Source organism: Oryx dammah, unplaced genomic scaffold (assembly GCF_014754425.2).
Source record: "Oryx dammah isolate SB20612 unplaced genomic scaffold, SCBI_Odam_1.1 HiC_scaffold_11081, whole genome shotgun sequence".
Classification (NCBI taxonomy): Eukaryota; Metazoa; Chordata; class Mammalia; order Artiodactyla; family Bovidae; genus Oryx; species Oryx dammah.
In genome coordinates this window covers 1,501,048-1,516,648 of record NW_024080475.1, presented here as the reverse complement: position 1 = coordinate 1,516,648, position 15,601 = coordinate 1,501,048, and positions in this window count along the sequence as shown.

The following is a 15,601-nucleotide window of genomic DNA, read 5'->3' as shown; positions in this document are numbered from 1 at the left end:
CAAGAATACTGGGTTGCCATTCCCTTCTCCAGGGGAACTTCCCAACCCAGGGATGGAACCCAGGTCTGCTCCATTGCAGGCAGATTCTTTACCATCTGAGCCAGCAGGGAAGCCCCCAACAAACCTTGAGCATGTCAAAATAAGCACCTTATTAAAAAAATAAACATCTACTAAAAAGATAATGTGTGGTAGGCATAATGTACAATTGGCTAAAAGAAGACTTTTTTTTCAATTAATCAAGAAAAAGTTAACATTTTTACTGTCAAAACATGATAATGTTAACATTAGTGATTATATCTCAATGAAAAGCCAGATACAAAGTAGAGCTATATAAATGTATTGATAGGAATGGTGTTACCATAATAAATTAATTCTGCTGGTATTGATACCCTTATATCATGCAAATAAATGTTCATTTCTTAAAAAAAAAAAAGAGTACAGAAAATTGTACTTTAATATTTTTTTCAAATAATTCACTTGGCCTTGCAAGAAAAGGAATGTCCTCAGGGAAATTTTCAAGTAAGGATTAAACTCAGACAGATTGCCTCAAAACAGAGATCATCAACTGTACTTGCAAATGAGGCATCAATGCAGAGAATTTGTTAACATTTCCATTTTAATTACTAGTTAAATTGTACTTATTTGTAATTGTGAAAATCAACACTCTGAAAGCTATTTTTAAAGGTTGCACTGCATAAACCTTATTGTTACTGTGTAACTAAAACCTCATGTACATAAGCAACTCCTAGGATTTAGGTTTTGTCTTCTCAGTTTGAGGCTACAGGAACTTGAAGTAATCCAATAATTAAATCATCTACTTTCTTGATATTTCAATACTGACAATTATAGACCAGACACAGGGAGTTGAGTCAATTATCTGGATATTACTAAATATTTTCCCATTTCCTATCACATAGGGGACATTGCAGCTATTTAGGACAATTTAAATTATTCATAATTCAGTGTCATATGGATAATTTTATACATGTATTAGTTGGGATTTCTAGACACCTGTTTAAAAATACCTAAATTTCTTCCATGATGAGTACAGCATCTAAAAATATTTTATTGATATTTTTAAATTTTATTCTAATTAAAATATAAATAGTATTCCAGGACATTTTTTTAATATAGAATTTTATTTTGAACCTATATCCTCCTAACTTTTTGACCTTCAGCAATTGATAAATTACTGTAATATTTCTTGAGTAGGGATTATGTAAAATCATAATGTATATTTATATTTTATGTAATAGTGAAAATATGTACATGTAATATTTTATACATATAAGCCTGATTTGTTTGAGGTTTTGATTCTAAAATACAGAGTGATTGCTACTCTAAGATGTTGAATATATGTTATTAAAAATACAGCTATCAGATAATTAAACATTCAAGTACATAAGATATAACTTAGTTTGAGAGACAATAATATATTATTTTCCCAACACAGAAACCTAACAATAATGATATTTGTCAAATGCTATTTGAACATACCAATTTTTAAAAAATAGTTTTAAGAAACTTATTTCACTCTTTTAAAATTACATTAATGAAATTCTTGTATCCATAGTTGAAGAAAGAAATCTTCAAATTCATATATACATATATACACACATCCATAGAGTCAAAACATCCATTGTATTGTAGTAAATGGACTTTTTAATGATCCATTCAGCAAGGAAAAATTGTTTCCCAGCAGGAATTCCACAGATTTCAAAACTGTCTGAATGCACAATAATGAAATTACTGGAGCTCAGGTATTGCCTTTTTTATTATTTTTAGCATCGGCCATTCTTCCATGAAAGCACATTCATTCATTCTGTCACCCAATTAGCATCACAGCAAGTTATAACAAACCAAATAGCATGGGTAGGGAATCAAAGATAACATATTTTGTCCAGAGAAATAATTTTATCTCTTTGCCTTCTTTTTCAGACACAACTCAGGCATCTTATTAACTCAGTCTTTCAAAATCAGGCTAAAATCCAGTCACATTGCTGTGGATCATTCTGAATAAAATCTGCATTCTATGGAAAAGGCCAGTGATCTGAATATTTGATTATGCTAATAGAAATGGCTTTCTAAATTGGGGGATTTTCAAAATTTTTTCTGTATTGTGAAAATACTTCTGAACTTTAATTTTAATTCTCTTTGTATTTTACTTGTTATTTTTAAAGTAGAGAAGTACTTTGCAAGAGAGCAGACTGACTTGCTTTAGTACATGTGGCCAGGATTGTGTTTTTGTTAACCTTAAACTGTTACCGTGACAAATGAGAAGCCCACAGCCCAGCACCACAGCCAGAGAGTAGCCCCCACTGGCTGCAACTGGAGGAATGCCTGCACAGCAACAAAGACTCCCCGAGCTAGTCCTCAGCTGCTTAACTGTGTCTGAATCTTTGTGACTCTATGGACTGTAGCCTGCAGGCTCCTCTGTCCATGGAATTCTCCAGCAAGACTACCAGAGCGGGTTGCCATTTTCTACTTCCAGGGATCTTCCTATCCCAGGGATTGAAACTGTGTCTCCTGAGTCTCCTGAATTGGCAGATTCTTTACCCCTGAGCAACCTGGAAAGCCCACTATGACAAATGTCTTTCATTAATTCATAATTAATGAATAACCTCATCAAACAAATTTGTGAAACATCGCTGTAACTTGGGTTGAGAAGTCTACTTGCAGTGTACTTTATCATTTATAAAGAATTCTAAAACAGTGGGAATTTTTGTTAACATTTCTACTTCTGAAAGCTTAAATCTGTTTATTGAGGTTAACCACAGGTTCAAATTTATCACTGGAAAATACATTCAAATGTCTTAAAAAATGTCCTTTAATCATATAATTATGTAAATCATCTTTGACCGTCAGGGGCTGATGTATATAACGTTTTTATAAAGGGCTTCCTGACTATTTAGAAATAAAAATTCCAGAAATTTAGAATAAAATCCCATTAGGAGTTGAACTTGCCTCAGGGGAGTTCTGCAGTTTGTGTACACACGTGTCATGAGTCATGGTAAGCATTTTTCAATCAACAAACATTTATTGACTGGCGTTTACGTGCCTATTATTGTACCAGAATGCTAAGAATATGGGGATGAAGTATGTTTAATACCTCAAAGAACTACAGAGTTACAATCCATCAGGGAACAAAGATAAGAAAATGAATAACATTTGAATATCATTATAGAGGAACACAGCAGATATAATAGAAGTGAAAGAACATATAACCAGACTTGAAGGAAATCCAAAGGGCTCCTCTGATGGCTAAGATGATGTATGCTAGCCCAAGAAGAGAAGAGTGGTTTCTGTCACTGTTGTTTGTGTGTTATGAAGTAACAATAGCAGATACTTTTACAGAAAGACAACAATAGGATTTAAGTTCAATGGAACTGGAACAGAATTTAGTGATTTCTATTGGAGAAGGAAATGGCAACCCACTCCAGTGTTCTCGCCTGGAGAATCCCAGGGACAGGGCAGCCTGGTGGGCTGCCTGCCGTCTATGGGGTCGTGCAGAGTCGGACACGACTGAAGTGACTTAGCAGCAGCATTGACCGAAACAGCTGATGCTTATTTTAATGGTTTAATAGTTTCTATATGTTCTTCTGTATTTTTCACTTCTACATGAAGAAACTCCTTATTATAGAAAAATATAAATTTTTAATAACCTCTAACAACTCCACCATAAAAAAATAACTGATATTATTCTTTCTGTGTATTTCTTGTCATTGCTTTTTCAAAAGAGCTACATAATTTTTTATTAAATTGGAGTAATTGTAGTTTACACCTGTTTTCTCTTAATGCTGCAAATATTTTCCCATGTTGCTAAACATTTGAAATTCTTTTTTAAAATAGTATTTTTAGTGACTGTAAATAAATCATCACCAAAATGTGCCGAAATATACTTACCCAAGCCCCTGGTTTTTGCACTTGTATGTTTGCTATGGACTAAATTGTGTCTGCCCTTCCTAACCCCCAATGTTATCGTATTAAGAAGTGACACATTAGGGAGGTAACTAGGTTTAGATAAAATAATGAGGATGGGACCCCCATAAAAGGACTAGTTTCCTTGTGAGAAGAACAGAATACAGCTAGAAGACAGCCTTCTGCAAACCAGGGAAAGGACCCTCACTGAGAACCAAACTGGTCAGTATCTTGATCTTGAACTTCCCAGACTCCAGAGCTGTGAAAAATACATGTCTGCTGTTTAAGCCACCCAGGCTCTGGTATTTTATTATAGCAGCCCAAACTGGCTAAGACAGCATTTATTTTAACAGTAATAATACAATTAATTTATTAATTAATTTTTTAAACTGGCATTAAATTTTTTAAAACTAGAAAAAAATATCAGTATACAACTACTTGTGATGTTATCCTTGATTATTTCTTTAGGATAGATTTGAGAAGAGGGATCTCTGCCAAACATTTTTAGGGATCTTGATGTGATTTTCTAAACTACTATCTAGAAAGAGTGCATTCCTCCCAATGGAATATGAGAAATTTTACCTTCTAAGCATCTCTTATCATAGTTTTTTAAACTTTTATTTATCTAGATATTTTATCTGGGTCTTTTATTGTGAATGTGCAAAATAAATTTGAAGATCCTCTGTCAGATTCCATGTACTGATCATTATTAAGCCACTATGATACTCATTGGAGAAGGGAATGGCAATCCACTCCAGTATTCTTGCCTGCAGAATTCCAGGGCAGAGAAGCCTGGCAGGATGCAGTTCACGGGGTCACAAAGAGCTGGACACAACTGAGCAACTAACACACACACATGATACTCATGGTTAAAACTGTAAAAACTTGAGACTTAAAACTTCATTTTTCTCACATGAGAATATTATAAAAAGTATAGCTTTCCTCGATAGTTGAGGTTTTTGAACACTCCTTATCAGTGACTATCCTTGGCCCTGTTAATAAGGGGTTATGATGAAGGAAAGAAGACGAAGCATCAGATTCACCTTCTCTCCTTGACTTTCTCCTCCCCAGCTTTTTTTCATCATGTTACATACTGAGACTGCATAATGTGGAACTCGCCTTAGAATTTAGAATGATCCTGTACATTTTGTCATGCTCCAACATAACCTAGAATGGGACAAGTTCTTTTTGTTGAATATATTCTAAGACCCAAAGAAGAAAACTGAGTAAAATTTCAAACTCACAATCTCTAATCCCCTTGACCAACTACTAGCCAATAGTATTTCCAACTAAGATTACAACCTTTCAGAAGATTCAGAGATGATTATCAACAATGTTTGATGTCCAGTTGAAGTCAGAGTCAATATTCACTGTCACTAAGGAAATCACGAAATGCGTACCTCTGTTTCCCATAGGTAGAACAATTTTAGTTCACCCAGAAATAGTTCCTGAGTATGTCTCCATGTAGTTCTAGATTAATGCAGGTCTCTGGACTAATACTTAAAATTCTTACAAACATATATACATATAATTGAAGATTCTGTAAAGCTTATGTAGTTAATTGTAACCTTGTAGTCCAGAGGATAAAATTAAATTAGCTACTGCAAGACATCAACTTCAAAAAGTCTCAAGAGCTTAATACACATATATTTCTTGTCCACCTGAACTCCAACAACCTGAGATCCAATGGTGCCATCTGGAAGAGACATCTCCAACATCAGAAGAGAAGACAGAGAGATTAGGGGAGACCCACCTGCCTTATCTGCCTCAGTACCTAGTGACTGTCCATCTCTACTCCTGGCTCATCAGTCAGAAAAGAAGGCTAGGAAATGGAGAGGAGCAGAGGGAGGGTGGACATTACAGTTTCTTTTTACCTTGTATCCTAATCAATCCTGCTGCTGCTGCTGTTGCTGCTAAGTCACTTCAATAGTATCTGATTCCGTGCGACCCCATAGACAGCAGCTCACCAGGCTCCTCTGTCCCTGGGATTCTCCAGGCGAGAACACTGGAGTGGGTTGCCATTTCCTCCTCCTAACTAATCAATTCTACAGGTCTGTAATATATGGAAGAGTTAACAGACCTCAGATCTCTACTACAAAATGTTTACTGGTTCACAGAGCTTTTCAGGTCTACAATATCCTTCTACTTTTCTGTCTGTTCATTCTGTCAATTTTTCAGAGTTTGATATTGAAACTCCCAACTAAAAATCTTAATGTATCTACTTAAAAACAATAGTAATATGTAGTGGAACTATATGTAACTTTGTTCTGTATTTTCCAAGTCTACTATAAACATGTTATCATAATTTAAAAAATAAAAAAAGAAAGAGGATTCCCTAAAAATATAGATAAGAAACAAGGATATACTGTATAGCACAGGGGGTTACAGTCATTATCTTATTGTAACTTTTAATGGAGTATAATCTGCAAAAATACTGAATCACTAAGCTATATACTTAGGACTAATATAATACTGTAAATCAACTATAAATGAATAACAAAAAATGTGTATGGAATGAGTCCTCAACCTTATTTTAGACACTATCAGAAAACATAAGAAATTCTTATGTTTCTCTACCCACAAAAATCTGACCTTAAAGAGTTGACAAAAATTGTACAAATAATTTAGGGGCTATTTTTTGGAGCACAGAAACTAAAAATTTTAATATAAAAGGGGGAGACCCGTGAATAATTAGAGCAGGCTTCATAAAGAAGTTAGGGTATTGTCCCCAAAGGACACAATAGTGGGACTTATACAGCGGGGAGGAAAATGAAAGAGCAATGGAGGCCTGACGGCGGGCTCCAGGGAAGGCAAAGGTGAGAACGAGCATGACAGCCTCCAAGAACCTGGGAGGAAATGGATCTAATTAGAGTAGCGAGGGCCTTTTGAGAAATGGTGGGAAACAAAATCAAACAGATGGAGCAGAAACTTATAAACCACACAGAGGAACTTAGAATTGATACAGTAGAAAAGTGGAAGACATTTAAAGTTCTTGAGTAAAAGACTGAGATCTATGTGGTTAAGAATTATGCTTCACCTATTTCCATGGGGAAACGAAGTAGCTTACAAAATCAGGCATCACAGGATAAAATCAAGCAAAGTCTGCTTGATGAATTTAATGGACTTAATGAATTTAATGCAATAGAAGGAAGAGATGCTGGGCTATATGGCACTTGAAACCTCAGCTGTGCAGTGATTGCTCAACTATGTCTGAGTATAGCTCTTCATTTTCTTCCTTAAAACAAAAAAGGAAAGAGATTAGGTGGCACATTTTTCACTGGCTAGGCCGAAAGAAAACAACCTTCATCCATATATGTTATAGTACCAGCAGTGTTTGAGAAGGATTTGATTGGTAGTGGTCTCCAGGGCGGGTTGGAGTGACTCTCCACTGTGGGAGAAAACAAAACCATCATCCCCAGGGCCCTGCACCATTCTTGGCGATGAACACCCAAAGGACCAAAGTAATATGTTGGTGGCAGTGACTCAGTGGTAGGACAAACTGCCTGGTGAGTTTGTCATTGGTGTCCCTAAATATTCTCTGAGAAGTAAGTTCTCCTAAAGGAAGGTGTGGGTGTTCCAGAGTTCTCACATATTAAGACATCAGTGAATCTGAACCCAGGAGCCATGCACTGAGACTTCCACAAATGCAGCCAGACTCCCTTTTCTTTCAACTCATCCCTTTCATCTATGTCAACAGGCGTAATATTGATGTTGCTAAAGTTTCACACATGTTGGTACTGATTATTTAGACGAGATAAGGAGATGGCTTACTAACTCACCATGACTAATGGTATTGCTTGGGGAACAACCAAACTCCATTCAGAAAAATCACACCGTCTTAAAGCTGTTAAGAAACCTTTGGCGATCCCTCACAGCACCTTCTCTTTTTCACATAAGGCTGCATCTAAATCATTGTAATGACTACTATTTTAAGTCTTTTGGAACAGAAGATGGCATACTCTCTAATTGATAGTAGCCTTAGACACCATAAAATATATCTAGTTTACAGACTGCTGTTTTTATGGAGAAAGATGACTAACAGTAGACTCTCCATAATACAGAATGAAGAAGCCAATGTAAAAAAAAGATGTTTAAAAGTGCAATTATTTTTGTTTTAAAATAAATTAAGTGAAGCAAGTTAAGATAAAATAGTAAATTTTCTAATATTGTTCCTTGAAGTTTTCTATGTTCCTTTTTCAAATGACAAAAACATAGCGACACATTTTGTGTGACCACTTAGATTTTTTTTTATTAAAGTTTGTGGTTAAAAATTAATAAAAAGTTAAATTAAACATGTTTTTAAAGCATGTTTTTAAGAAATATCATGATTTTTACAAGAGGTAATGACAACTGGCTTCATCTCATTTAGCACTATCTGCTATGTAATACAGAAAAAAATAATTTCTAAAATGTGTTCAAGAAAATACGAACAATTAAATAATTACAATGATATATCACCATAGTAAATCATCACACTTTCAGTTGCTTCCACCAGTTGTTATGAGTTCTGAGTAATAATTCAGTCAGCATTAGTCATGCACAGATAATCTGTTGATTTTCTCATTATACCATAGGTGATACAGTTTTGCTCCCTGGGTTAACATGTGACAGTCCACCAAATACTGGTTCTAGACTGTGGATCTCACAACTTACTGGAAGCATTATAATATGCTGGGGCTCCTTTGAAAGAAAAGATACCAGTCTATTCATTCTACATTCATAGGCTGTGCTATAGTACAAACATAGAAGGTTTACAACTGCACAGAATGCCATTCTATAAAAAAAAAAAAAAAAGCTGAATTCAAACAAATATGAACGTTTTGACTAAAAGCCATGTTTCCTTTCAATCAAAAAATAAAATCTAACAATCTTTTGAGACTCTCCAAACAATGAACTAATTCTTTGATTCTGTCAGATTAAAGATAAATTACAAAGTAAGATTGTTTTAACTTTCTCTTTTTAATGCTTTTTGTTTGTTAGCTTGTTTCCCTTGTTTATCAGTTTTGCTCATTTCTTTAGAATGGAGAAACCAGTGGAAAATGTATTAGAAAAGGTAACTTAGATAAATGCATAAATGGATAATTTTGAAATCATTGTTACAATAGCAATATAGTATATTTAAGAACTTTCCTGAAGCCTCACTGGTAAAAGAATTCACCTACAATGCAAGAGACAAGAGTTCAATCCCTGGGTTGGGAAGATCCCCTGAAGAAGGAAATGGCAACCCACTCCAATATTCTTGCCTGGGAAATCCCATGGACAGAGGAGCCTGGTGGGCCATAGCCAATAGGGTTGCAAAAAGAGTCAGATGTGACTGCAACTAAACAACAAATAGTATTTATGAATATGTAGCTTGACATCTTTAAAAGCATTTTGTCAAACATTTTGACCCTATCTGAGTCAAACTGGGACATTACTGACATTCAAGTTAATAAGTATTTACACATTTTTGAACCATCTAGTGTTCCTTTGATAACTTAAGACTGCTTCTTTGTAAACATCATGATCTATTTACACATTTTTGAACCATCTAGTGTTCCTTTGATAACTTAAGACTGCTTCTTTGTAAACATCATGATCTAGAATTTTCTAAAAGTATACAGCTATTTTCATTATCTAAAGATTATGAACATAAAAAGCCTAAAATACTTTAAGTAAACAAGTAGTTTATTCCAAAAGAAAGTACAAGAAGAAAATTTCAAGACTGACACTAAGACTTTCAGTTCCTAATTTTATAAACTGAAGAAATTTCAAACACTCTAACTTCAGGCCAGTTTAATTTTTTAACAATCCATCTCAACTGAGAGGATCGTATTGACTTTTCTATGATTTACAAATGCTAAAAATGCATCACTTTTGATATCCAAAACCTCCAGGCATCTTGGATATTGATGTGAAACAAAGTGAGTTTATAATTAGATTCAAGGTGTCAGAATCACTAACATCATTCTCGCATCTCAATGCTGTCCGAATGGCATAAGAAATCATTAAGTTCTAATCTTATCAAATGGCAGTTTCGTGGGGACTTAAAGTTCAGTTCTCAAAACCTTAAGCCAAGAAATCTCCTTCCAGTGAGAACATAAAACACCAATTCTTCCCTCCAACCAATCAGAACTGTATTTACTTGTAAAGATAAGATTTCATTTGCATATTTACTCCGCATGCTGTACGAAAGTGCCTATGGATTTATACGCACAACAAACATATTTGCAACTCCGATTATCCCTGTCATTCATATGTAAATGTATATAAATATACTATTGGTCATATTTAGATTTTAAGTCCTTAATAGGTAACGAGCCTATACTATACACACTGTAAGTATTTCATGTGTGACATGTAAAAACAGGCAAGTCTCAGAGACAGCTGAGAACAAATAACCTCTGACAATCAATACAGCAGACCTACTGTCACAGTTGCATAGTTCGCTGGGCACACATATTGATTCTACTTCCGCGTGGTAGACCATAAAGCTGGCATCAGGTAGATACATATTTTTAAAACTTACAAGTATTACAACCCCACAGAAATAATGCATCCTGTCAATATTTTTTCTAAGAATAGGCCCCACTGTATATTTTAATAAACCAGATATTTTTCAACTCATCTCATCTCTCTGCCAGCCTTTATCCTCATAATGTTTCTAATAAAAACTGGCATTTAGGTGCAGACTGTAATTATGTAGATGATGCCAGATGAGTGCATCAGCTGTTTTACAATTCCAAGGGTAAATTTATTGATAAAACTGTAGGACATGAACGAACCTGACTTCCTTGTCAGTAACAGCAGATTCTATCAGTTTTCCACCAAGTTACCTTTTCCTCCTTAAGGCTCAAACAAATGACTTTTGTAACAATTAAACAATGGGCCTTGGTTAAACAGCTCAGAAATTTTCTTTTCCACAAACTTAGAAAAGTCTTGTTTAGATTGAGTGTTTTAACCTCATATATATGTTTCTTAAAGCCTTGTCCTTAATAATGTTTGCATCAAAGTGTACTTACTATGCCATCTTCAGGACATTTTTAGATAACAGTTCTAGGCAGCAAGTTAGAATTTAATATCCTTGATGGATATTTTTTGAGAATTATTTTAAAGACATAAAAATTTTTGTACATATACTAACATTTTTAACTAAAAATGTGCTGATTAAAATTCTATTGTAAAGCAAAATAAATGTAAACTCTCTGTGGCAATATAAACATGAAAAATTTTATATGTACATTTATATATTATACATACATACATCTTTAAAGTACTTTACAGTTTCCAAAGCACTTACATATCATCTTATTTCATATTTACAGCATTTCTGTGAGGCAGTTAGAGTAGACACCAGTATAATCTTTTTTCAAATAAGAAAGCTCAGGTAATGGCTCAGCAAGTAAAGAATCTGCCTGCAATATGGGAGCTTCAGGAGACCTGGGTTCAATCCCTGGGTTGGGAAGACCCCCTGGAGGAGGAAATGGCAACCCACTCAAGTATTCTTGTCTGAAAAATTCCATAGACAGAGAAAGAAGCCTAGAGGGCTACAGTCCATGGGGTTGCAAAAAAATCGTACATGATTAGACACACACATATAAATGCTAAAAAACACACAAAAGACATAAATTAGTTTGTTCAAAGTTTAAAATTTTTTGAACCATGTAGCTAACATTTCAAGCCTACATCTTTGTACTTTAAGAAAATTGTTTCCAAAAGCATAGTGATTATCTTTACAATCAATGAAAAAAATATTTGTGCCACTTTATTATTCTTCTTCAGGAAGTTCTTTAAATATCTATAATGAAAGTTGGGATAATTCCTACATAGGATGGTCATATATCACCAATAATCAGACATTAATATTCAGGTCAACTCTTTCATCATTCCTTAACTTTAAGAGACATATAGTAAAACAAGGACATATGTGACTAATAGAAAGTTTTAGAATTATACAAATCACTTCACACATTGCTTTTATGATAAACCAGAATATACAAATACAAATTTGCTCTTCTCTTATCTCTAAGATATCCTCAAGAGAACCAACACAATGCATTAATGTCATTTTGGGTAACCATACATCCCAGTTTACCTGGGAGAGTAGTGATTACTGACAGTACTTTTTCATACAAGCTTGGACAATATATTAAACCATTAGCTGAAGATGGTTTATGAAGTAGAGCAGCACATCTGATCTGATGGTCCTAGTTGCAACCTAACCTGCCCTCATTAGAAATCCAACCTTCCACAGGCATCCTGGAAGGAGACCTAGACCGAGAAGACATACCTTCTGATTCCACCATTGTGTTTTATGAAGTTGGTGAATCTGCATGTCCCTGAAGTTCTCTAAGCCTCTATTTCCTCGTACCAGGTTAATAATATCTCCTCCCAAGGTTTGTGTAAGGACTAAATAAAACAACCATGTGAAATCAACTAGAAATCTGCCCCACACCAGGACAGAAGGAACGAATGTTCGTCACACATCCGCAGGTCTCTGAGGACCTGAGAGGTGACCTGGAAGTGAACAAATGGCTCTATTGGATGGATTTTAAGAGACAGGGAAGCCATTATCTTTACAAATGGAGATTATTTTTTATAGTAATACAACCTAATCAAACGCACCCTTGTTTAAATTTTATTGTGTACTGGCTCATAGTTGATTAGCTACATTGTGTTAGTTTCAGGTAAGCAGCAAAGTGGTTCACTAATACATATAAGTGTATCCATTCTTTCAAATGAGATGGTTGGATGGCATCACCAATTCCAGTGGACATGATTTGGAGCAAACTCCAGGAGATACTGAAGGACAGGGAAGCCTGGTGTGCCGCCATCCATGGGGTTGCAAAGAGCTGGACATGACTGAGCAACTGAACAACAACAACGCAGCCAATGAAATTGATTTCAGATTTCATAGTCGAATGTGAAGCTATTGCTTGTGGATGTGACTGCAGTGGGCTTAATATCGTGAAGGCAAGATGATGTTAGCTGCTGGTGAGGGGCCTAAAGAAGACAGACTTTGGAGAGAAAGCGTAGGGTAGACGGACAGCATGAAAGAATGTGAAGGAAGTGCAGCCACAGGCATCTCCCTGCCTGTGAAGAGGCCTCTGGTGGACTTCAGCAAGGCAGCCCTCCCTACAAAGTTGCTCTCAGTGTTCATGTTAAGGATACTATTTAATTTATTTGCACAAAAATGAATGGTGGCTGGGGGAAACATGAGCCCTGGACAGTGCTATATGCCCTTGAAATAAAGCAATCTTGACACTGTATTGAAGGAAACACCTTTTCTTAGCAAAAATCCCAAACGAAATAAATGGGAAATGAAAGCGTTTTCAACAGTAAGTGTATACATTTATTTAGACTGACCTTGTTTTCAAAAGAATTTGAGAAGACTTCAAAGGGAATGGAGGATTTGTTTTTTCACATTAATTTGGAATTCAGTGCATTAATAATGAAACACTGAGAAAGGCAGAAGAGTTGGTTCAATCAGAATACTCCGATACGCACAACAATAATGGATTTTTGGGCTCAGGGTCCTTAGACACAGACAAGCTAGTTCTTGATGAACACAACCTGTATCAGAGCTATTAACCATTTGAAAGAAAGCCACATTTGGGGTGATCTTTGCTGTTGTTGGTTGTTTTCAGCAAAGACTAATCCCGTTAAAATAATACGTGCAATTAGATTCACATTTCAATTTAGAAACAGACTGGTGAAAACATTGATTCTTGAGTGTGCAGGTTAGAAGGGAAAACTGAGACTAAACAATTCACATGTAAAGTAAGCAATCTGGATCAGCTCTTAAAAGGTAATTGGTGCTGCAAGAAAAAGCAGAGCAGAGAAAGGAAGAGGAGGAAGCAGAGCTGGGGAGAACACAGGTAGCAGCCATGCACCAGCTCACAAGAATGCTGCAGAACAGATGCAGAGCGAACAGGCTTCTCAAAGCTCGGGCCAGCTGGAAAATTCAGATCTTTCTATGTACCTCTGTCACCAAGTCAGCTGCCTGGGTTTTCTGGCAAATTGCAGTGTGTGGTGAGTTTTAAATAAGTGAGCTTACTTTGTTTTAAAAACAACTGTGATGTCTCCATTTCTGTCAAAAAGAAAAAAAAACAAAACACCAAAACCCTCCAGTAAATATTTTAATGTATCAAATAATTTGTTGTTGTTTTTAACCACTCAGTTGTGTCTGACTCTTTTGCAACACCATGGACTGTAGCCCACCAGGTTCCTCTGTCCATGGGATTCTCCAAGCAAGAACACTGGAGTGGGTACCCATATATTCCTCCAGGAGATCTTCCCCATCCAGGGATCAAACTCGCATCTCCTGCACTGGCAGGTGGATTCTTTACTGCTGAACCCCCAGGGAAGCCTGTATTAAAGAATTGGCTGTGGTAAAAGCAATTTGAGAGAGTTTATGAATGTTATTTTTGAGAGACCATTAATACCATTTTCTGATAACCTATGATGCCAAATAGCTCAGACGGTAAAGCATCTGCCTGCAATGCACAAGACTCGGGTTCCATCCCTGGGTTGGGAAGATCCCCTGGGAAAGGAAATGGCAACCCACTCCAGTACTCTTGCCTGTAAAATCGCACGGACAGAGGAGCCTGGTAGGTTACAGTCCATGGAGTCACAAAGAGTGAGACATGACTGAGCAGCTTCACATGCTCATGGCCATGATACCAAAACATTATGACACAGATGATGGTTTGTTAAAAACTGCATAATGCTTAACTTATCTTAAGCTCCATGCAGCTCTGTGGAAGTATCTAGTCACTAGGAAATGGCTTAAATACATGTCTACAGATATAACAAATGAGTTCGTATCTTGCACTTTAGATTGGGAAATTTAGTAAGTTTTAACTGCCAGGTATACTACATATAAAATACTTCTTAACAAAAAGCAGTCCATCATTCTTTCAAAAACTAAATAATTTGGATGACTAACCTACCTTGATTGTAAATATTTGGTCCTAATCTTTTCATTTATTTTGTATAAGCAAATAGGACTATTTGAAGTAGCCCACCAATTATAACCTTAAAAGCACAGAAGACAGTGTCTTTCATTGCTTATATCCATGATTCTCAAAAGCATTCCTGATAAGCCCTATATTAAAAGGGGCTAGGATATCATATATATCATAAATACTACAGTCTGAGGGGACAGACATAAGGAATTTTTCATGCAAGTGTTGAGTTTGAAAGCAGGAAAGACAAGAACACAGGATTTATTGGGCATATGTATATATGGGTGCACTTAGAACATGGACTACTTCATCAAATATATACCAATTCATCATTAGGTTCTTTTTTAAACCATTTTCATTTGATCTATTATAGAAGACTGGTTTTCTATCACTTAGCATTCCGGCAGTTTACATTACTATATGCCTGTAAAATCTCTACAACTAAACACAGTGTTATCTGCAGCATGTCCTTCACTTGGCTGCTGACCTTGAGTCCTTTTGTTGTTCAGCAGTGTCCGACTCTTTGCAACCCCCGGACTGCAGCACACCAGGCTTCCCTGACCTTCACTGTCTCCCAGAGTCTGCTCAGACTCACATCCATTGAGTCAGTGATGCCATCCAACCACCTTATCTTCTAGCCACCTGATACGAAGAGCTGACTCATTGGAAGAGACCCCGATGCTGGGAAAGACTGAAGGCAGGAGGAGAAGGGGGCGACAGAGGCTGAGAGTCCTTGT